Source organism: Rousettus aegyptiacus, unplaced genomic scaffold (genome assembly GCF_014176215.1).
Source record: "Rousettus aegyptiacus isolate mRouAeg1 unplaced genomic scaffold, mRouAeg1.p scaffold_m13_p_2, whole genome shotgun sequence".
Lineage (NCBI taxonomy): Eukaryota > Metazoa > Chordata > Mammalia > Chiroptera > Pteropodidae > Rousettus > Rousettus aegyptiacus.
The window spans coordinates 152,453,116-152,476,697 of record NW_023416295.1 but is presented as its reverse complement, the minus strand read 5'-3'; the positions used below and the strand labels follow the sequence as shown (position 1 = coordinate 152,476,697).

General features: G+C 37.9%; 1 pseudogene; it reads right to left on the bottom strand.

Annotated features, from left to right (window-relative positions):
• Nucleotides 1–20,439: 20,439 nt before the first annotated feature.
• Nucleotides 20,440–20,557, bottom strand: LOC118613969 (annotated as a pseudogene).
• Nucleotides 20,558–23,582: the final 3,025 nt, after the last annotated feature.

Here is a 23,582-nt window from a genome sequence, read left to right as displayed (position 1 = left end):
ATATATTGCAGGGCAAGACATTTTTGGACAGATTACTTTGAACTTTGGTCTTTGCAAAGAGCCTGGAAGCCAGCCTAACTCTATAACATTGGCCAAGGTTCTGGAGGATGGGAAGGACCCTAAAGCAAACAAGCCTACACCCCACTTTCATCAACTCAAATGTTTCTGTCTTTAGCTTGCAGCACACCCAGGATCGAGTTCCAAAAATTCCATTTAATTTTCTTGGCTTCTATATTCACTCAGTTACAACTGGACGAGGAGGAGTCTTGGCACTAAAAGCCCGCAAGGGAAAGGCTGTTTCTTTGAACTTTGTTGCCCAATCTTGCAGACATTTTAGGTTCAGATAAGGTTTTGGTGGCCGGTCAATTCTTTCTCCATGTTGTTCTGAAATGAACCCAAACTCTGCCACCTCCTGAGATTGCTGGTCGAATTGTGACAATAATAAGTTGACATTCCTCATTTTAAAGCTAAGTTTTCCTAAAGGTCTTTTCTCCTCTGTGCTCCTTTTTCCAGCCATGTAACTCTCTTTACCTTCAAATTGTGGGGGATGTAGTCTGAGCCTCTTCCTCTGGCCCCTGAGTGGCTGCTTAGAGGCATCTCTGTGTCTACTCTGGTTGTTCGCTCGGGAAGGTAAGAGGAAGATTATTGAAAGCAAGATCTCAGCTTTCTCAGCTATTGCTTGTTTTTAAACCACCAAGCTCTGCCCTAGTCAATTGAGCCTTTCACTGTAGGGGTTATGAGAGCTAAGTGTGTAGTTTCTCTTCTATTCAGAGAGCTGCTTTCTCTCTCTCTCTCTCTCTCTCTCTCTCTCTCTCTCTCTCTCTCTCTCTCTCTCTCTCTCTGTGTGTGTGTGTGTGTGTGTGTGAGATAGAGAGAGAGAGACAGATAGAGAGAGAGAGACAGAGAGAGAGAGAGAGACAGAGAGACAGAGAAGAGGAAAGGGTGGATTTAAGGATCCCCATTATCTTCTAAGCTCAGCGAGGTCAGGGAGCATATCTGCCTTGTTTAGTGTTGCGTCTTCTGTCCCTGCCGCATACCTGGCACATAGTAAACACTCAATAGATACTGGTTGAAGGAATGAATGAATATCTGCCTTCCTGTATTAGGAGGCATTCTCTTCCATCTCAGAGTTAAAAAGTATAGCAGCCTCCGAGATCCAGGATATTGAGTTCAGTGGATTGTTTGGCTGTGTGTGTGGAGACTGGTCAGTAAGGGTGGCTACCTTTAAGTCAAATGGATCCCGTATGTGGTATATTTTGAAGGATGTTGAGAATTCTTAACTCCCCCAATAAGCCCATATTTTAAGGCTCAGCAGTTTACTGTTTTAGATGACTGTATTTGGACCTTGAATATTTGTTTAGCAGAAATCATCTGTGAGAATGCTGATGTCCTCCAGGGACACACCCTTAGGATTTGTTATGGAGATGGAACAATAGGTGTGGCAGGTGGAGCATAGGTCCTGGAGTCAGATGGGTCTGAGTTCTAATCTCGGTTCCACCATTCACCATCTATGGTACTTAGATAAATTATTTGACCTCTCTCAGTGGGTTTGCAAAGAGCCTGGAAGCCAGCCTAACTCTATAACATTGGCCAAGGTTATAAAATGGGGATAATAATACCTGCCTCTCAGAATTATGAACAGTAAATGATATTGAATATGTAAGGTGATCAGCCATGTATTGGCACGCAAAAGACCCTTAGATGATATGAGGTCTTTTTCCTGTTTTTCTCCTTCCTAAGAGCAAGATTTTAAAGAAGTGTTGTGGAGGAGGGGGTAAGAGAGGGTGGTGAGAACAAATCTTGTTCCAGATTAAAAATTTGTCTGGAATTAGTCTCATTGATTAATATTGCTTAATTGGCATGTAAAACTAGTAAATATAAAACTTTTTCCGGTTATATAATTTTACTGAAACAACCTGACAAGCTTATATAGTACCTCTGTGCAAATTAGAAAAGGTACCTTCACGTGGAGGGTGGGTATCAGCCCTCTGGGCATACGGCTTGGCAAGCAGACTGTGCCTCTGGGCACATCTGGAAAGGGGCCATTTCCTCTGAGCCCATGCAGCCCTGAGCCAGATACATAGCTTAGCAGGAGAAGCACAGGCCAAACATCCTTTTCCATCTCGCCACCTCAGCCAGTTGCCATTGCGTGGTGACCTACCTGCTCCAACAGATGAGATGGGCTTGTCAACCAGAAGCAACAATTTGCAGTAAACCTGGGCTGAGTCATCAAAAGTAGTAGGCATTTGTTGAGGAAAATCTGTTTTTTGAGGCAAAAGACCTGGTTCGAATTACTTGTATGTCTAACTCTGTAACCTAGGGCAGGATAATGAAGCTGGTAAATATACCAAACCTGTTTCTTCATTTATAAAACAGTGACAACAATACTGTCTTAGTTATCTATTGCTGTATAACAAATCATCCTAAAATTTTGCAGCCTGAAAAAGAATAAACATTTATTATATCACACAGTTTTCATGGGTCAGGAATTTGGGAACAGATTAGCTGGTTCTTGTGCAGGATCTCTTGTGAGGTCTTGGACAAGATTTTGGTGGGTCAATCAGTGTAATACACCATATTGACAGAAAAAAAACCCAAACCCACATTATCAATTTTATTGACATAGAAAAAGCATTTGACAAATCTAATACCCTTTCATGATTAAAACCCTCAACAAAGTAGGAAGAGAGGGGGACTTCCTCAACTTGGTAAAGGGCATCTATGAAAAACTCAGTCAACATTATACTTAATGGTGAAAGACTAAACACTTTTCCCTGAAAATCAGGAACAAGGCAAGATTGTCACTATCACCATTTCTATTCAACACTGTGTTAGAGGATCTAGCCAGGGCAATTAGGCAAAAGGAAAAAAAAAAGAAAAAAAAAAGAAAGAAAAAAATGTCATCCAGATTGGAAAGAGAGAAAGGAAGAAGTAAACCATCTGTATTTTTTAATGACATGATCTTATATTTAGATAATCCTAAGAAATCCACAAAAAAACTATTAGAACTAATAAATAAGTTTTGCAGCTTGCAGGATATACTTGCAATGAACAGTCTGAAAATGAAATTAAGAAAATCCTATTTACAATAGTATCAAAAAAAAATACTTAGGAATACGTTCAACGGAAGAAGCGCAAAACTTATACTCTGAAAACTACAAAACATTTTCGAAATAAATAAGACCCAAATAAATAGAAATCATTTCATATTCATGCATCAGAAAACTTAATACTTTTAAGATGGCAATATTTCTCAAATTTATCTATAGATTCAGTGTAATCCCTATCAGAATCCTAGCTGACTTCTTTAAAAAGCTGATTCTAAAATTCATATGGAATTACAAGAGACCCAGAATAGCCAAAAATCCTGTGAAAGAACAGAGTTGGAGGACTCACACTTCTCAACTTAGAAGCTTATTATAAAAAAATAAGAATCAAGACAGTGTGATAATGGCATAATGATAGAATATAAATCAATAGAATAGAACTGAGAGAACAGAAATAAATCCATGTGTCTATAGTCAACTGATTTTTGCCAAGACCCAGGGAAAAGAATAGTCTTTCTAATAAATGGTGTTGACAACTCATATAACCACACACAAAAAGATGAAGTTGGATTCTTATCCAATGTCACATACAAAAATGAACTCAAAATAGATCAAAGACTTAATTGTAAGAGTTAAAACTGTAAAACTCTTAGAAGAAAAGATAAGTAAATCTTCATGATCTAATATTTGGCAATAGAGTCTTAGATGTGACATCAAAAGCACAAGCCATAAAAGAAAAAAAATAGATAAACTGTACTTCATCAAAATTATTTTGTACTTCAAAAAACACTGTCAAGAAAGGACAACCCACAGGATGGAAGAAAATATTTCAAGTCATTTCATCTGGTAAGAGACTTACATATAGAATATATAAAGATCTCTTATAACTCAAAATTAAAAAACAAATAACCCAATTAAAAAATGGGTGAAGTACCTGTACTGATGTTTCTCCAAAGAAAGTATACAAACGGCCACTAAACACATTAACTATCATAGCTATTGAGTGTCTACGCAAGATGGCAGCTGGTTTCTCCCAGAGCCACCTAAGAATACAGTAAAAAGAAAGTTGCAATATCTTTTATGACCCACTCATGGAGGTCACACTCCATCATTTCTGCAGTATTCTATTGTCTGTACAGGTCAGCCCTATTCGGTGTAGAAGTGGCTACTCTAGAGGGCATGAACACTAGAGGGACAGACTCATGTGGAGCCATATTGGAGCTGCCTACCGCAAATACATGCCTCACAATGTAGCTTTCACTAGCAAATGAGGCAATGGGTACAAAATATTTTGTAAATTTTAACCTGCTATTTAAATATTATCATTTTATTATTGACCTGGATTAATTGTCCAATGCTAATGTCAGTTTGCTTATTAGTGACCCCTGCTTTAATTGCTCAAAATTCTTATAGTGTCCTGGAATTCTGCAACTGTCTGCAAAACAGAAGTAAGTTTTTGAGACGATGTTGGCAGGAGAAAACAAATACAAGGAGAAAGCTGGTAGCTCTAGGATTTACTGGCATTGAGAACCAAAGGGCCATGTTAATTTTAGCTCAATTCTGCAGCCTTGCTTTTTCAATTCAACATTTGTTTCCTCGCAGCTTTATTATGTGGGCTGAATAGAATGCAAAATTAACAAAGACGAGGGGAGACGAAATCCAGGATTGGGACCCAAAAGGAAACACTGAGTTTCCCTGGTTGATTGTCTAAGAAAAGGTGCTTTGCACCCAACTTCAGTGGACTCTGGTCCAGCTTCAGACAGGCCCCAGAGTGCAATCTCAGACAGGATGGAGATAGAACTGGGTGTGGTAGGACGGTTGCCAGATGGCTGTAAACGGCTAGCTCCCTCCCTCCCAAATTTATGGCTTCCGGAACATGACATTTTCCGGCCTCTCAAACCCTTGATGGCAGTGGATTTCAGGCTGCCTTCTGGTGTTCTTTGGTTATGATTCTATCTCAGACGGAACGCAGAGTTGAGGCGCAATACGATTATAAAAATATAACCTGAGGTTCACAAGTTATAGAGCAGAATCTGACTATTTCGGTAGTTTCTGCCATGGGCCTGCAGGTTTCCTTCTAACTTTCTTAGACTACACCTTTTTCTACTTCCAGAAGCTCTCTTAAGTGAAGGCTAGCTAGCCTCCCACGCTTACTCTCTCGGCTGTCTAAGAAATCTCTTCTCTCACCTATCCAGAGAGCTCTTTCATAACTTTATAAATACGAATCTGTGTTAGACAGTTCCAGAATGTTCAGGTATCTTATCTCCTTTAATCATCAGTGTGACCCTGTGTCATAGGTGATGTTACCACCATTTGAAGGCTGAGAAAACAAGAGGCGTGAAAGGATGAACAATTCCTTCAGTAGCGCACAGCTAGTAACTGGCTCCCGAATCCAGGTCCCCTGATGCTATCCCTCCTATCTCCAGCTCCAGACGCCAGGGTTTCCCTTAATTCATAAGCAAATTCGCTCTTTTTGGGGAGAGTGACCTGCTGCAAGTAACCCACCTAGACATAAATAGCGCTTTATTTATTCTCCTTAAACCAGTTTGCACTAAGAATACTCGCTGGCGGCTCTGTGGCCGCAGTGTTTACCCTGAGATAACTGGCAGATTACTATCTTAACTTTACACCCAAAATTTGCCATGAAATATCTCACTTTTATTAGTATTTTCGCATCGCTCTAGTATATCGATAGTCTCTGGAAACAAATGACATCATTCTATTTATAGCATTCTGTTTTTAGTAGTTCGATGGCTGAAAATGTCAAATCCTAGAAAACATAGCATTCCTATGTGTGATGTTAAATGAATGCTGGCAGCGAGCTGAACTTTTTTTTCTTTTTCCTTAACGGAAAAAAGGTTAGAAACACTCTATTTCAGTTCGGGTCATTCCTAGGAGCTATTATCTAGCCTGTTTAGAACTTAATGAGAAGACAGAGAATCCTGGGAATGTCCAGAGACAATTTACAGATGAACTGACAATAATTTAAGATTAAGGTCAATTCTGCCAATGCCAGATAAATTCTGGAATCATTCCTACCTCCTGAGGCTTTTCCAGATTGGTCTTGCTTGCAGGAGTCCCGGAATTGGTTTGGGCCCCAGCCTGATTTGAATTCCTGCCTTGCGATAGGGTAAAAACTAGACTAGCCTCTGTGGTCAGGTGGTGGTTGGATGGAGCAGAGATCTAGTCACCCTGGTTACCCCCTGACACTTCTTAGCACCTAGCATAATTTAGCACAGAGCAAGTACTCAATAAATGTTTTTTTTTTTAATTTAACCAAAACGTAGCCAATATATTGTCTCCCTCACCCCCTCCAGGAAATCTATTCTACAATGAAATAAATACATTTAACTGAAATTTCTCTCTATCTCCCTCCCTTCCTTCTCCCTTCTCTTTTTTCTCTTCTTTCTTAACTCCTATATATCCATGTATATAGAACATTACCATCGTCAGACTGCCTTCCTGTCTCCTCAACCCTACATAGAGAAGGTTGGAATACAAATAATGAGCTTCTCCCAAATCATCTATTTTGATCTGTACATTTTACCACTTTCACCCACTATGCACGTCAGATATAAATTATCATTAATTCATTCCACCCCAAGTCCAAGTGTTTGTGCTATTTTATTTTTTACTTCTTGCATTTAGAAACTATTATCCATAGTCTTTCATTCCCACTTCTGGGGAGATTAAAAAAAAAAAATCCTCTGTTTTCTGTGGGTGGCCTGTGAGGGTTCCTGAACAGATGTTCAGGGAGTTAGATTTCAGCATCTGTAAATCTGTGTCTTGATCACTTTTGTAAGCTGTTAGTATTCAATCAGCTGCTATTTACCCCCACTACCTCTATTACTTTTTCCCCTTTTTGTTCATAGCTATATTATTTAAATGAACTCTTCTACTTTCTGAGTATAGTGTCTTATAGTAATGAGTACTACTTGCCTAATATACAGGGACGATTCCACAATTATTTAGCTCATACGTATATTGACAATTCTTTTCTCAACCAACTCAGGGACATTAAGAACATCAGAAAAGTGAAATTTTGCATATCACCTCTAGAAAATTGTACGCAGCCTCTGGACCAAGTTCCACAGTTTTCTTTGACCAACCTGCCCAAAGGTTTTCAATACGAAGTACAATAGTGTAGCCCCCAAATTTCTGCGTGTATCCCCTTTGAAAAGAGACAGCATGAAAGTGATGCAAACTAAGCTCTCTGGCTCCTTTAGGAGAAAGAACTCTTTATGGCAAGTGGTGGAGAAATCAAACCGCTGGATTGAAAACAGAACTCTTGATGCGATACTTGTGTTGAGGAAATAAGTATTCAAGAATTTCAATGTAGCAACTCAGTTGAAAGTGACTGTACACATACATGTGTGATTCTGAAGGACAAAAAGGAACAAACCTGTAGGAGAAAAAGAATGAAAATCAACTAAGTGGATTCCAATAACTTAAAGGGTCCCTTGGGAAGGGCTTTTTAAAGACAAAGAAGTCTAAGAAAACTGTTTCATAAGAAAACAATACGGTTTTAATAACAAGAAAAAATGATCTTGATCCATGAGAAGGCAGGGAAGGGTAGAAAGAAATTAACTTGGCAAGGCTAAGGGTTCCTTTAAAATGATCTCAGAAGTGGAAGTTCGCCAGGCTTCCCAGTGAAAAGGATGGAAAAAAAATGGAAATGAGTTGCTCAGAAAACCAGAAAAGCCAAAGCAGGAAATGAAATGCAACTAGCAAAGGCCATAATGAGAAGTTGGAAAATAAAAAATATTATTTAAATACTTAAGCCTTAAGTGAGAGATAGAGAAAAATATTAGTCTTCATAAGTGAAAAAAAAAAGCAACGCTAAAAATATGGAATAGTTAAATGACAAAGTTTAAAAAAATTACATTATGAAAGTAATCTCATATCAAATCTCTCCATTTATATGTAACCATTCTATGCATATTTTGAAAAACATTTTGGTGCATTTTCTTCTGGCTATATGTAATCCTTGAAATGTGGTTAGTTTAAATTGAGATGTGCATGTCAAATATACATTGAATTTTGAAGATTTAGTAAAAAAAAAAAAAGCCCAGTAATAATTTTTATATTGATTACATGCTGAAATTATTATGTTTTAGATAATAGTGTCAAATAAGATATGTTATTAAATTAATTTCACCTAAATCACACAACTGGATCACGTTATATTTCTACTGGACAGTGCCGTTCGACTTTGTATTTTCTGTATATTATAATCAGGAAGTCTTTGCTAACTGAGAATTACATGCAACTAATCAATTAAAATGAAAATCAAAATTGTACGTGGTATTAAATTAATTGAACAAGGAGGCTATCGAACTGAGGTGGCTCTAATGCTGTGGCGGGCTATGTACGGAAACCAAAATGTAAGCTCATAAAGACCTTAAGGCTATGAAATCAAAACACTGAGGACAACCAATCACAAGCAGCTAACTAGGCTGTAAGCTATAGCCAATCAAATAACTTCCTTGCTTTTCTTCTTCACCTTCTCTGTATAAGTCTTGTCTCTGTAGTGTTTTTAACCATGACCAGTTTGGAGCTGCCTGATTCAAATCAGTTTTTGCTTGAATAAACCTAAAAAATTTTTAATATGCCTCAGTTTATCTTTTAACAGTTCTCTAAAAGATTGATTATAATTTTTATCTTGAAAATGAAATAAAATTATACAAAGAATTTTATTCTAAACTTTTAAAGTAACGTTTAGGTTATATTTGCAGTTATACCTCAATTCTTAGGAAAAGTATGGTGACAGAAGGAGATTTGACTTTGAATGATGAACACACAATGCAACACGCATATGATGTATTATTGAATCGTACACTTGAAACCTATTTGATTTTATTAACTAATGTCACCCCAATAATTTTAATTAAAAAATATCAATAGGTGAAATGATAGGGGAGGGAGTCTGGAGATAGTTTTTACAAATTATTAAAAGATGATTTAATACTGCATGTTTCACTTCACATTGGATTATTTTGAAACATCATTATAAAGAGGACTAATTTTGCAAAAATGTTTGAAGAGTTCATCAATTTCCTCAACAGCCTCACAGAATACTTTACTTTACCAGTCACATTATTCTCTTATGCATGGCCCATCTTGTCATCCTTGTTAACTTTCTCTTCAATTTTTTATTGATCTCACTCTCCAGATCCTTATTCACTAGTGGCTTTGTATGTGATTTGTGCCGCTCTCTAAACTCCATCTTATTCTATTAAATTTGCAACTATAAAGACTTGGATAATGAATATGTGAATAATGAGGGCCCTGTGTATATTGATGGCTAGGTGACAATGTAATACAGGTCAATCCCATATATTGTCACTTAACCCCTACATCACAGTTATTTCCCATATCTTTAAGAATTCTTTGTAAACATTATTGTAAGTGAATAACTACATAATAGTCATAATTATGAATCAGTCATAATGTATAATTTATTGACTCATTCCTTTATTTTGGGTGTTTATGTGTTTCCTTTTTTCTTTCTTTTTTTTATTTTTGCCATTATAAACAATGTAATAAATAACATCTCTGAACACAAATCTTTATTACATTCCAGTTTTGGCTTCTGATAAGTACCTACAAGTATAATTAATTACAAGGTAAGAAATTATGGATCTTTTTATTCAAATTATCAGATAGTTTTCTCTGAACCTTAGTAATAATTTATGCTCTTACTAGCAGCATATGAGTGCTCATAGCATCATACCTTTGCCAACTTGAATATTACCAAGAAAAATATTTTTTAATATAACCGTGAAAATGATATGTTTAGTTTTATTTGAATATCTTTGATAATGGATTTTAAGATGTTTATTAACTATTATTTTATTTTCTGCAAATTCTCTGTTCATATTATTTTTCATTTATCTCTGGTGGATATTTTTGTACTTTATTTGCAAGAAGTTTGTATATTAAAGAGATTAACCATTTGTCTAGTATATTTGTAAACAACCTAGATTTTTACTTCTCTATATTATTATTAAATATTACTAACATACAGAAATGAGTAGAGAATATTTATAAGAATTTTTTATACTCACTAGCAGGTTTGAAATCTTAAATTTTGCTGTATTTAGCAAAACAGTACAGAAATAATTGAATCTGCTGTGGAACTCTAGGGTAGGTTGCTACCGCCAGTATTCTCAGGAACAACTACTGTATGTATTTTATTGTCATTCCAATGCATGTTTTCTTATTGCCTCCACATTTTCTGTGTCCATAAGTTATACAGAATATTGTTTTTCATGTTTTAAAAATGTGGATATATGATATCATACTGTATGTGTTATCCAGGAGGTGGTTTCTTTCTTTCTTTTTTGCACCAAATTAATTTTGGGGGGACTTATCCATGTTAATATACTTTAACTGCCATAGATATTTAATGATAACTATTTATTCTTCTATTTAGTTTTGTTTTTGTTTTTGTTTTTGCTATTACAGATAATGCAAAAAAAAAAAAAAAATTCAAAACAAGTCACCTCGTGCACTCGTGCTATCGTTTTTCTAAGATGTATATACCTGGATAGAGAATTGCTGGATCCTAGAGAACAAATGCATGACTTCATAGTCCAGAGTGAGTTCATAGTCCAGAGTGAATTGTACCAATTTGCATTCTCACCAGCAGCTTAAGAGATTTCCCATTTATCTACATCCTTGAGAAGATTTAATGTTGACAAACTTTGATTTTTTTTTTTAAGCTTCTGTTTTTCTGATTCTAGTAAGGTTGAACATATTTTCATAAGGCTATGGCCATTTAGGTTTCTCTTTCTGTATATTTCTTATTTGCTCCTTCTGATCAATTTTCTATTGAGTTATTTGCTCTTTCATATTGAATTGTATAAGCATTTTATGTTTTCTGGACATTAATCCTTTGTTGATTATCTACATTGAAAATATAGTGTCTCAGTCTACGACTTTCTTTCCATTTTCTTTTCATATTTGTAATAGTGCAAGTTTTCAGAAAAATCAATATAATCAAATTAACTCTTTTTTTCATATAAAGTTAATGCTTTTCTGTCTTGCTTAAGACAATCTATACTATAAGACCATAAAGAGAGTCTCCCAATTTTCTTCTAAAACCTTTGAAGTTTTCTTTATGTTTAATATATTTGGAATTTATTTCTGTGGTTTGTGGGAGGAGAAAGATATAATTTTGAAGGTAATAAATTGTATCAGAATCACTTATTAAATATCCCATCTTTTCTAAAAAAAAATCCATTGATTTTTTTAAAGGTCACTTCTCTCATATATCAACTTTTAATTTATATAAGTCTGTTTCTAAGCTCTCTATTCCGTTCTATTGGTTTATTTGTTCATCCCTTACTAATACACTCCATCAATAATTCTATTTTATAATAAGTATTGATCTCTGGTAGGGCAAATCTTGCCTTTTAGTTTATTATAATCTACTTTAGGAGTGTCTTGACTATTTTTAACTTTTTTCTCTTCAATGTGAATTTCAGGATCAAATAAATATTTGAATGGAACAGTATTCCTTTTATAGATCTATTTAGGGAGAATTGCTGCCTTAACAATATCAAATATTCCATGTACTGATATGTTTTTTCTCTCCATTTATTCAGTTCTTTTCTTTTGTGCTTTAATATTGTAATTTTCTCAATAAAGACCTTACACAATATTAATTAGTGTTCTACATACCTTATAGATTTTGTTGATTTTTGTAGATGAGATTTTCCCATTAAGTTTTCTAATTGTTTATTACTTATTTACGAACACCTATTGACTTTTTATCAGCTGTTATGTAATACACATACCATACAATTCATTCATTTAAAGTGTACAATTAAACGGTTTTTAGTATTTACAAAGATATGTGCAACCATTACCACAGTCAATTTTAGATTCTTTTCATTACCTCAAGAAGAAACCCAGTATTTTTTAGTTGTCTCCCTATTACCCCATCCCTTCCTCTCCTCTAGCTCCAAGCAATCACTAGTCAACTTTCTGTCACTATAAATTTCCTTATTATGAACTTTCATATGAATTAAACCACATAATGTGTGGTCTTTTGTGACTGTTTTTTTTCATTTATCATGTTTCAAGGTTTATTTAAGTTTTAGCATGTATCACCACTTATTCCTTTTTAATGCTAAAGTATTTCAGTCCATATATATGCTCTATGGATTGTTAAATGCTTATTTTGTTTCTAATGACATTGCTGAATGCTCTTATTAATTTTGTTATTATTAATTTTCTATATAGATTTTCTACAAATAATCCTGCCTATACCATTAAGGGCGGCTTTGTAAATTTCTTTTTACTTTGTATACTTTTCATTTCTAATATTTTTCTTATTTTGTTGATTAGGATTTTTAGTACCAAATAGAATTGCTGATATAAACATCCTGTCATATTCCTGACTTTAATGTAATTGCTTTTAAGATTTTACCGTCAAATATATTATCTGTCATATTTTGATGAACACATTTTTTTTGATTAGGAATATTATATTTTATTTATTTTATTCAAGATTTTTCATGAATAAATCAACAAATTAAAATTTTGCTGATTATTTTGTATCTACTTAAATAATCAGATTTTTCTTTCTTTTAATCTGTTAATGTGTTTTCTTAATTAAATATTTTTTGATGTCGAATTCCACTTGATCGAACAATATTCAATCATTCAATATTATTAATTTGATACCTATTATATTTCAGGTGCACTAAGGGTAGAAATGCAAAGATAAATAACAGACAGTCCCTTTCTTCAAAAAGTCTACCATTTCTTTAGAAAAGTAAGAGAAGATGAAAGGGAGAAGGTGGATAATAAGTATCCAGTGTTTTCTTTTAGATACTTTAAAATTTTATTCTAACTTCATTTTCTCAATAAACTTATAAGTTGTAAGATTTTATCCATTTTATAGATTAAATATCTGAGGCTTTGAGAATTTAGTGATTTGCTTAAAACTGGGATCCAAACCAAGACTTTCTAGCTCTAAAGTCCCATATAACTGGCCAGTGTCGTGTGGTTGCTGAGAGCATGGAGAGCCATTTTAAGTTAGGGAGGTCAGGATATTTGTGATTTCCAGAAAATAATAGATTCAAGTCATCTGTTCAGCGGTGGGTAGGCATGAGGTAGAGAGGAGCAGTAGATGGTTAATTGAAGCAGAGGTGGAGAAGGTGAGCAAAAGACACAGTCTGGAAAGCACAAAATAGCTCAGAGATCAAAGAGTAGACCAATTGGCTTTGACAGACAAGTTGCATAAGCCGGTCTTGGGAAGCGAATCTAGATAGGTTGGAGGATTATCTTATGAAAATTCTTGTGATGACATGCAGCATGGACTGGAGTAGGGAAAGCCAGGATTTTAGGCAGGAGATAATTACTGCAGTTAAAGTGAATAATAGTAAACTCTTTATTTGCTCCTCCTCAATCTTGGGATAGAGTCCAACCAAATAACTTATCCAGTCGACCAAGCCTAACATGCTCTTTCCTTCTTTCCTACCCTCATTTTGCCCTTTGCCCTCTCAGCTCCAGACTTACTGACTTCTTTCAGTTTCTTGAATTTACTATGTTCCTTCTGATCAAATAGTCTTCAATAAATTATTCCATCAGTAAGTAATTTTCTTTCTATCAGCATGCCCTGTCTACTTTTCATGTCTCAGCCTGTGATTGTGTTCTTCTCTTTTATAATACTCGTTTCGATTTGTAGTTATATATTCATTAGTATTTTCTTAAGCAACATCTGCCTCTTCTACCACCTTATAAATTCCATTGCTGGAACAGAGGCAGTCTGTATCTGTTTTTGCTTACCTAGTTCCTAACACAAAGCCTGGTGCAGAATAGGCACTTAATACACATTTGTTAAATAAACAAATAAAAGAATGAATTTCCTTAACTAGGGAGGGTGAAGTCAGTAGGGATAAAATGAATAAAAAGAAAAGATTGCAAAAGTTTTTGGAAAGGACTAACTTGACTTGGTGGTTGACTAAATATGGGGATTTAGGAACAGTTTTAAGTTTAGCCTGTAAATGATTAATTAAGAGAGAAGTTGTATTGTTAACAGAAATGCAGAAGCCAGAAAGATGATGAATTTAATTTTAGATATATCAAAGCACTATGAAGACGCCGAGGAAAACAACATCCAATAAGGATTTGGGGGTAAGGGTAGTCATATATGGAGATATAGAGTTTGGGTGCATTTTTAGAATGAAATGAAGAGAGTGAATAAAAACAAGGGAAAGAAAACCAACAGGATGACAGAGGCCCTGGGAACTGAATCTTGACAAAGGTCTGTATTAAAGAGAGTAAAAAGACGAGAGTTGACAAAGGGGACATGGGAGGAGGCAGAGAAACAGAGACATGAGGGTCATATGCTGTCATAGATGCCATGGAGGCGTGAACTCCACTGAGTGGAACATCAATATTAAAGAGGAAAAATAAGGACCATGAATTAGTCAGTGACCTTCAGAGAATTCCTTGGTGACTTTTTGAGAGTAAAGTTTCTATAGAGCATGAGGTGGGGGCAAAACATTATTTGTAGGAGAAGAAAGGAGACTTTTTGTACAGATCACTGATTAAGGAGGGCGGCGATGAAAATAAAATAAAACTAGAATTGTAAATAGTGGAAAAAATGTCGAGGAACAGATTTCAAATTATTAGGAGTCTACACATGCTCATAGGCAGAGGAGAAAAGGTCTACGGAGAGAAGACATAAATGGTGCTGCCGGATGAAGCCAGCCCTGCTTACTGAGGGAAGAGGATTCAGGAAGAAGTGATGAAATAGGTGGTGTGGTTAAGTTAAGTAAAAGAGGATGCTCTTTCTGGAAGGAATGAAGTCTTTTGAGATGGAGAAGGAAGGTCAGGCATCAGTCATATTCACATAGGAGACTATCATTTCTTGCCAAGCCTCCTGGAGCTAATGGGAGTGGTAGGGGGAAATTGAGCGCTCTAAGGACGTGGAGTAATATGCAATAGGTGCCCCGGTCCGCAGTAGTCTCCTCTTGCACAAGCTCAGACGGGCGAAAAATGAGTCGTTGCCCTAGGGTAAGCTGCCTGTCTGGTAGGCCAGTAATGACACAGCCTCTTTAAAATGATCGGGAAGCCACGAGAACCGAAACAGAAAAGAAAAAAAAAAGAAAAGAAAAGAAAAGGAAAAGAAAAGCAGCTCCAGAGAGCTGACCTGGGGCAGCAGTCACAGTGCATTCTGGGACGGTGCTCACAGCTGGCCCTCACCACAGTGCCCCGGCAGTGCCCCCTCCGAGCACTGTGGGAAGAGGCACTTTCCTGTGTACACAGGTGGAGGAGACCACATTTCCAGTCTCTAGCCCAGCCCAGCTACTGACACCCTTCCTTTACGCTGCGAACTCTACTGCACGATCAGTCATAGGGCAGCTTGGAAGCAATAATGATGATCCCTTACATAACCTCTTAACAGTTTCAAAAGGGCTTTCCCAAAATATGATCTCATTTTATTCTCAAGGCATCATGGCATTACCGTCCCCAATTTAAAGATGCCAATCATTTAATGTCTTGAATGACACCATGCAGCTTATTTACGTATGTAGACATTTTGATTTAAAAACCCTGGCTCTTCCAACCACCTAAATTGCCTACACTCAACTGGTCCATTTTTATGGTGAGGAGGTGGGTTTTGGGAATTGGGAGGAAAAAAATGGGGAAGAAAAGGTAGATGACAAACCTGGATGGCAGAATACCTGTCTTTCCTACCCAGCCTGAACTTGCAGAGGGCAGTCACCTCCTTCCGTGCGTCAGGAAGCCATTCCCAGTTCTGCTAGGGGGGAACCGACAGTGCTCATAAATTTAAAATTATTGCATGGAAATAAAAGGCTTAGTGAGTTCTTAGAAGAGTAGAGCAGGCAATTTATGTGTGTGTTTGGTGATGGTGGTGGCGGCTGGGACATGGACAGCAGGGAGAAATGTCTAGAACTATACTTATCAATTTTAGGGACATGCCAGAGGGACATGGGCCATTTCCCCTCCATCACAGTGGATGTGTACTGGTCCCCTGCTGGGTGAAGGGCATTGATCAGCTGTGTGACCCTGGGCGGGCTACTTCACCTCTCTGGGTTTGGGCTTCCTTTCCTGGAAAATGATAAGGTTGTACTTAGATGATTCCTCAGGTCTGACTAAACTTAGTGTCTGAGTCTACGCTTCTTAGGAAAACGGAAATCATTAGAGTAGGAAGAGAAACATTTCTTCATGTGGACTTCCTGTTCAAGTCCTTTTCTGATTTCCTGAAGGGACAATGAGATCAATGGGTCTGTGAAAGAAAATTATTTTCTGGGAGGTGGATTTTTCCTCTATGCTATTTGCAAAGCTAACTAACAGCTAAGTTAACTAATTAACCAACTAACTATCTAATCAACTAACTAACTGACACGTGCCTGAGTAGCAGCCTGAGAGAAGGGAAGGAGCCATTGCAAATATCCTCTTCTGTGAAGGAGGCTAAAACAGGGAGGGAGGAGCACTGAGGTCTCTCCTCAGCCATCCTGAACCTGCAGCTTCCAGCAGACCCCAAATGTGAACAACAGTGACTCACATGGCCAACAAGTGGTCTTACAGCTAGGCCATTGTGCCTTGGAAGAAATCATTTCCAAGTATAAATTTTCTCTAAAGCTCAAGAGGCGGGTAGGCAGCCCTGAGATGTTTCTGACATAAACCTGTAACTGCCTAGTGCTTTTCAGCTTGCAGAGCACAGGTGATTTTGGTTTCATGTGGCCGTGCCAAGTGTGGAGAGGCTCCATGTGCACTCTCAGTCACATGACATGATGACTCAGGCCGTTTCTGGTTCATGCTTGTTGGAGTATGGGAACCAGGGAGGAAAGGTGAGAAAAGCCTTTTCAGTAGCACTCTGGGAGGGTCTGGGGTTGAGTAATAGTTTGTTATTATATGGGCTGTCCTAAACCCTTTTTATGTGAGCATAATAAAGTTATCTTATAGCTGCAGAACTGCCATTTTCAGATGAGATTTCCAGAGTCTGAGTGTTCCATCTCCTGCCTCCAAGAGGAGTAAGCCAAAAGTATCCAAGGGGAAAAAGAAAACCTACATGTCACCACTTCCTTTAATGAAATAGTTTGGTGTTTAACCACCTCATCACCAGAAATATTTTTTGTGTCATCTAACCTGAATTTACCCTGCCACGTTTCATTTCATCATGATTTTCCTGACTCTGGGAGACGGAGTGGAAAATTCATTCCATGACAGTAGGAGCGTCTGAGCAACCTTAAGGGAAGATGCTTATTCAAACTTTATTTTCTCTTCCTTGACAATCTGAAGCCCTCTGTTCTTTCATCTACATTGGAAAAGTTACTCCCATTAGGAATCTCTCACTGTTGAACACTTCCTTTCCACAGGAGAGACCAGACACACAAGCTCAGATGTATGATTTTGAAAATACTTTGAGTCTATTTCAGGGTGCAGCGCTCTGTATTTCCAAGTTGGATGGATTCTCTTTAATGCAACGATGGTGTTGTGAAAAGTGCCTGGGCTTGGGGTCAGAAGTCCTGGACTGTTACTTATCAGCTGATACTTGAGGCACATTCCTCAACCTCTGAGAGATTCAGTTTACACATTTGGAAAAACAAAGAGAATGGGACTTTAACTGCTGAGGTTAATGTGAAGATAAATAGATAAATGTACTATATAAAAGTGCTGAGGATAATGGCTGACACTTAATGGGCGACCCACAGAGGAGAATTTACATTCTTTAAGGGCAGGGCCTGTAAACTCTATTTCTGTAGTTTTTCTTGATGAGGCCTCAGTATGCTGCTTCGCCTACAAGGTACAGGCATATATGGAAGAAAAAAATGGGTCAGCAATGTTCCCATGAAAAAAATATGTCTCTTGTAACTTCACTAGCTCCTAGAATTCACCTGTGTGCTGCTGTCACTGTATTTTTGTGTCACTTTGGTAAGTCCATTCTGATTTTTATCCGTGAGAGGTAGGGCTTCTTTTTCCAGGTGCTCTGTTTGATTACCTAGAACGGTGCAGAAGTCATTGCTGCAAAAATAATTTATTTTTCCCAGAAAACACAGGATCTTGCCTCCATCTGGTTCCTTAGCCCTTCTTCTGCACAAGAATTTGAGATCCAGGAGGTGGCTGCATTGATGCTCAGGTGAATACAGGGGACAAATGTAAACACTGCTTTACTATGACTCCAGGTGAAGTGACTTTAGAATTACTTAGGGGTTGAGTAACCTGCTTCACAAGAGTTCTGTTAAAGGAAATGAGATTTGGGTGGGACACACTAAGCCTGGAGATTACTGAGGGCTAGGAGGGAGGAGTTTGTTTATAGAGAGTGAGGAATTTCTCTCTCTCTCTCTGTCTCTGTCTCTGCCTCTCTCTTTTTTCCCCATTAGACCAGATAAATGGAGAGATGAGAGATGGGAGACTTGGAAGGTCAAGGAAAGGGAAGGTCATGTCCACTCCACAGCTCACCAATTTGTTCAAAGCAAGTGAAACAGTCTAGCAGGAGTTGCTCATTTATTTTTCTACCATGAGTGCTTGACCCACAATAGGATACCAGGTGGTGAGTAGATGCTTGTGCACGGTGATTTTTGGTTTGAGGAACTGCAGATGCGGAGAGCTGAGTTAATTAAACACATTCCTCGGTTCACCAACAGGCCATGCAAGGTCACATTCTGGTTTTATTTTGATGATTTGCTCTTCCCTTTCATCCTTTATCTTCACTCCCATTTCCCTTCTGTGCCCTCCCTTATTTCCCACTCCCCTTCCCTCAACCCCAGCTGCCAACCACTGACTCACATATGACAGTCTCTAATCAGAGGGCAAACATTCTTGTACTTGTGTACCCATGGACCTTCGTGATTGCTTCTGCAGACACAGACCCAGCACGGGGGAGTGCTGGCATAAGGTGTATCAATACTTAATTTTCACTACATACTCTAAGGTTGCTTTCCAGAATGGCCGTTCCAGTTTAATGTTGCTCTGAAAATGCACAAACAATTCTATTTCCCTGAATCTTCTCCATCACTTGATATTACCCAGCTTTCTAATCATTATATATTGATTGTGTGTAAAGTAGTAAAACGCCATTTTAAAATTTGCATTTTTCTGATTTCTAAGTCTTCCTAGAAATACATATCTCATACTTGGTACCCATTCTCTAATTGGCACATTATGTGTTTTGCTCACTTTTCTTTTGGGTTTCCAATCTTTTTCATGTTGATTTGCAAGAGTTTCTTGTACATGTTTGACACATAATTATCTATGTATGTAGATACTATAATTTTTTTTGTGTGTTGTTCTTATCCAGTTTTTGATTCAAGGTTATACTTATTAACTTCATAAAGTGATTGACGTTTTAATTTCTATAATGGTATCTATGCAAATTTTAAAGTTTTTCTTTGCCAGTTTTGGCACTTTATAAATTCATTATGTTCACATGGAAAAATATCTAGTGTGTCTAGTGTGGGTTCCCCCATTATCTATGTTGTATAACATTCCATAAGTTTTTTTTAATTCTACTTCTCTACTCCACATTTAACTTTCATTTTTTTTGTTTCTTTTTTAGAAATTAAAATTTATATAATGTTTATTTATTCTTAATTAACATAAGTCTCAGGGTTCTCTTGTATTTCTTTTCTTTCTAGAGTATTTTTCCCAAGAGAAAATTAAAAGATATTTACATATGCCTGGGATATCATTAATTTGCTCCAAATTTTAAAGATAGTTTAATTGTTATTAAAGTTCTAGGTTGAAGGTTCTTATCTTTCAACAATGAAAAAATTATTCTCTTGGCTAGCATTCATTGTTGATATTAAGAATTCATATTCTCTTTCAGCGAATCTATGCCTTCTCTATGGAAACTTTTAGAATTGTCATTTTTGTTTTTGGTTTCTTGAAACATATTTATTTTCTTTACCTTCTGACCTCTCATAACATGACAGCAAAGGAATAAAAACTGGTATGAACTTCCAACAATAAAATGATTAAAAACTTTCACTGGGAAAATAAAAATAATGGTATGTTCCATGTGTGCTAAACACTCATTTATTAGAGTCAGAATACAAAAAAAGTCTATGTAAAATTGCTAAATTAAGAAATAACATTATAGAAATCACAAAATAGTTCCTAGAGAAATGGAAGTAATCACCAGGAGAGAAAATTTAAAGAGAGAAAGGTGAATTAGTTGAGGAGAGAGCATGGGGAGGGGGAAGAGGAAGGCAAGAAATTGTTTCTTTGCATTTTAAGTCTTCTTCACCTGAAAAAAAATTAAATTATGTGTACATATTACTTTTAAAAATTTATAATTTTACTTTTGTGTATTTTATTTTTATTTTTTAGGCAAGACAACCCTTGGCTGACCTCACAGACTGTGAGGAATTTATCAGCTTACAATCCTTTATTTTTAAATTTTTTACACCTATGGCACCTGGTCTTCCTAGGTGGTCTCCCATCCCAGTACTAACCAGGCCTGACCCTGCTTAACTTCTGAAATCAGATGGGATTGGGCTTGTTCAGGTAACATGGCCATAGACTATTTCTATGTATTTTTTGAAATGATAAATAGGGCTTGTTTGGAAGATCAACCAAACGAGTAAATATAGCAACGTGCAAAGGCACAGAAGAGGAAGTTCATAGCTTCCTGGTGGAGAATAGTATGGTCTAGAATGACTGGGCTGTAGGGTGGTTGGAGGTTGGAAGGAGTAGCTGGAGATGACCCTGAAACACTGGACTAGGGCAAGACTGTAGAACACATCGAATGCCATGCTAAGAAGTTAGGAATTCCTTTTGTTGGCAACAGGGAACTATGAAAAATTTTGAGCAGCGTGTTTTCATCCGTGCTTTAGTAGGCTCATCCTTATGGCTATGGGAGGTCGAGTTTGGAGTGTTGGAATGACAGGAAGCAGGAGGACCACAGCAGACGCATTAAAAACAGTTTAAGTGGCTCTTACGAGCCTGAACTAAAACTTGCAATCCGTGAGGAAACAAGTTACACACTGTGACTGGAATAAAAAATCTTCCTGCCACTTTAGCTGCCTCCCTGGACTGCTGTCTGCTGTCTGGCACCCTCTTGCTGGCTGGGGTGGCCCCAACCCAGGGTCACACTGATGCAGCCGCAGGCTGGTTGCAGCAGGCGGGCTGTGTGGAGTCACCCTCCAGTCCTCGGTCGGAGCCACTAGGAGCCACGCCTGGGCAGCGTCTCATTTCAGCTTTTCAGACCTTACTATAAACTATTTTTTGGCCGCTTTTCAAGACATGTTTTAGTTTTTAGTACAGGATTTTAACCAACTTCTCCCCACCTCCCCCCTACCCCGCCCCGCATACCCTTTAATGATTCCCTTGGTTTTTATAAGCAGTTTTTCAGTTTTTTCCTCCTGCTTCGCCAGCTCATCTAAGAAGTAGGAGTTTTTCTCCCTCTTCCTTTTCTTATTAGTATTTTTAAAATAATAAAATGGAAAAATGAATGTAAACTTCTGGCCTACTGCTTTCTAGGCTCACACCCACTGGCATCCTTCCTCTGAGGCTTATTAACATTCCACCCTGCTGGATTTGTGTGTCTGTGTTACCAGGAGCCCTCAGATGACTTTAGCCCTATCTCTCCCGTTACCATTATTTCTTTCCTACCTTCTTACATACTTTTATCCCTGCCTTTCTCCTGCCCTCTGGTTGCTAGACAACATAGCTCAGGGGCAAGAGAGGCCGTCTGGCAATGCCTAGATAAAAAAACATTAGTGTTTCTCCCTCCTGTAGAAGCCTCCTGGCTGGAAGTTGGGCAACTTGCTGAAGGTCAAAGGCAGCCACCTGTAGCTATGGCATTCTCTCCACTAGGTGCGAACCTGACTCTGAGGGGAAATACTTGAAGACACTAAATGGGGTGAAGTAGGGCAGTTAGTTTTCCCTTCACACCCAAGAGGCCATGTGGTTCTTGTCTTCTGGCAGGAAAAGGTCAAAGTTGAGCTGAACAAGTCTTTGTGCATTTTAGGAATGTGAATTTCATTTCCCTCTACACCTCCCTTTCCACTGACTATGCTTGAGGTTGAGATTTGACGCTGCAAAAATGACAAATTCTCTTGTTAGCAGAGATCGGATTTGGGGGTTGGAGATCTGCTTTTAACGTACCATGTTATTCAAAATACAGTCGGGGAACAAACAGCATAGGTATCACCGGGGAGCTTATTGGAAATGAAAATCTGGGTCACCCTCAGACTTGCTGAACCAGAATCTGCATTTTGTCAGAATGGCCAGGTAACCTTTCTGCACATTAAATTTGAGAACCACTGATTAAATACTCTATTGTCAGCTTGGTTAGAATGAGAGCTTGTGTCTGACAGCAGGACTCCTGTATTCCAGAGACTTCTACCTTTCCCCTACCCAGTGGTGCATCCTAGAGCCACAGCCTTGGGGTCGTCCATGATCCTATGGAGAGTGGGGTGTGCAAATGCTGAGACTGTCTCAACCTGACGGGAGCCCTTTCACCTTTCTCCATCAGTCCGTATCTTATTCAAGTGTGGGACCAGGCATGTGCCGATATGTTACCTCACCTTATCCTGGCACATTCCTATGGGATAACAAAGCAGGGTTATTAACTTAAACTTTAACAATGTACCACAATTTTATTGATGAGGAAATGACTATCTTGTTCAAGTTCGCAGACCTAGGAACTGGATTCACTGCTGTGATTGTTGAGTACCTCGCTTTCCACCTTCTTTTTGTATGTGACCTAGGCTAGGACCTCCAGTCCTTCTCAGCATGAGAAGTAAGCATTATGAAAAGAAAAAAACAATCAGAAACATAATCTTCGGTTTGGGCTGAGTCACAAATTCCACCACGTAGGGATGAAACTAAGGACTTTTTCCTGAGCCTCTGCAAATGATTCCAGTAGTTCAGAGGCCCTTTTGAACAAGAGGTGACATGGATTGAGTTTCAAAGAAAAGAATGTCGAAAGAAATCTTCCAGATGACAATGGTCTCCAGATGTGAACATCGCTCTTCCAGATATTTGGAAGTGTGGGGCGGGGGAAACGGGGGAGTGAGATGCTTCACATGTCTGCAAAACGAAATGGAAAAACAGCTCTCAGCCACAGGGGAAAGTAGGACAAGGCGAAGAGAAATGAAATGAGAGAAACAGAATCCAAGTTAAACTCTTCAATGTGGGGCCAGGCTAACTGAAAAGAATCATTTCCACGTGGGCCGACATTTTAAATATGCGGTCCACATAGAGGCCACACCTCAAACCATGCTGCTGGCAAGAAAACTCAGAAGGTATTGCGGCTGCAGAAACTCACTCTTCTTAGATTTGAGGGGATCTGATTCAGCCCCTTGGAGGAGTTTCCCAGTGGAGAACTGTCAAGGCTGCAGAGCAGGCAGGACAGGCTTTGAGCCTAACTCAGGCGAGAAGAGAACTGGGGCCAGAAATGCGGAAGGAGGAGGAGCCAGGAAATGCACAATCCTTTCTTTCTTCGGCTTCTGAATCAGCGACTCATTCTTGGGGATCACCTGGTTTGTTCCCTTACGAAGGCTAGGAACTCCCATATTTCTCAGATGAGTAAATCTGAAACCA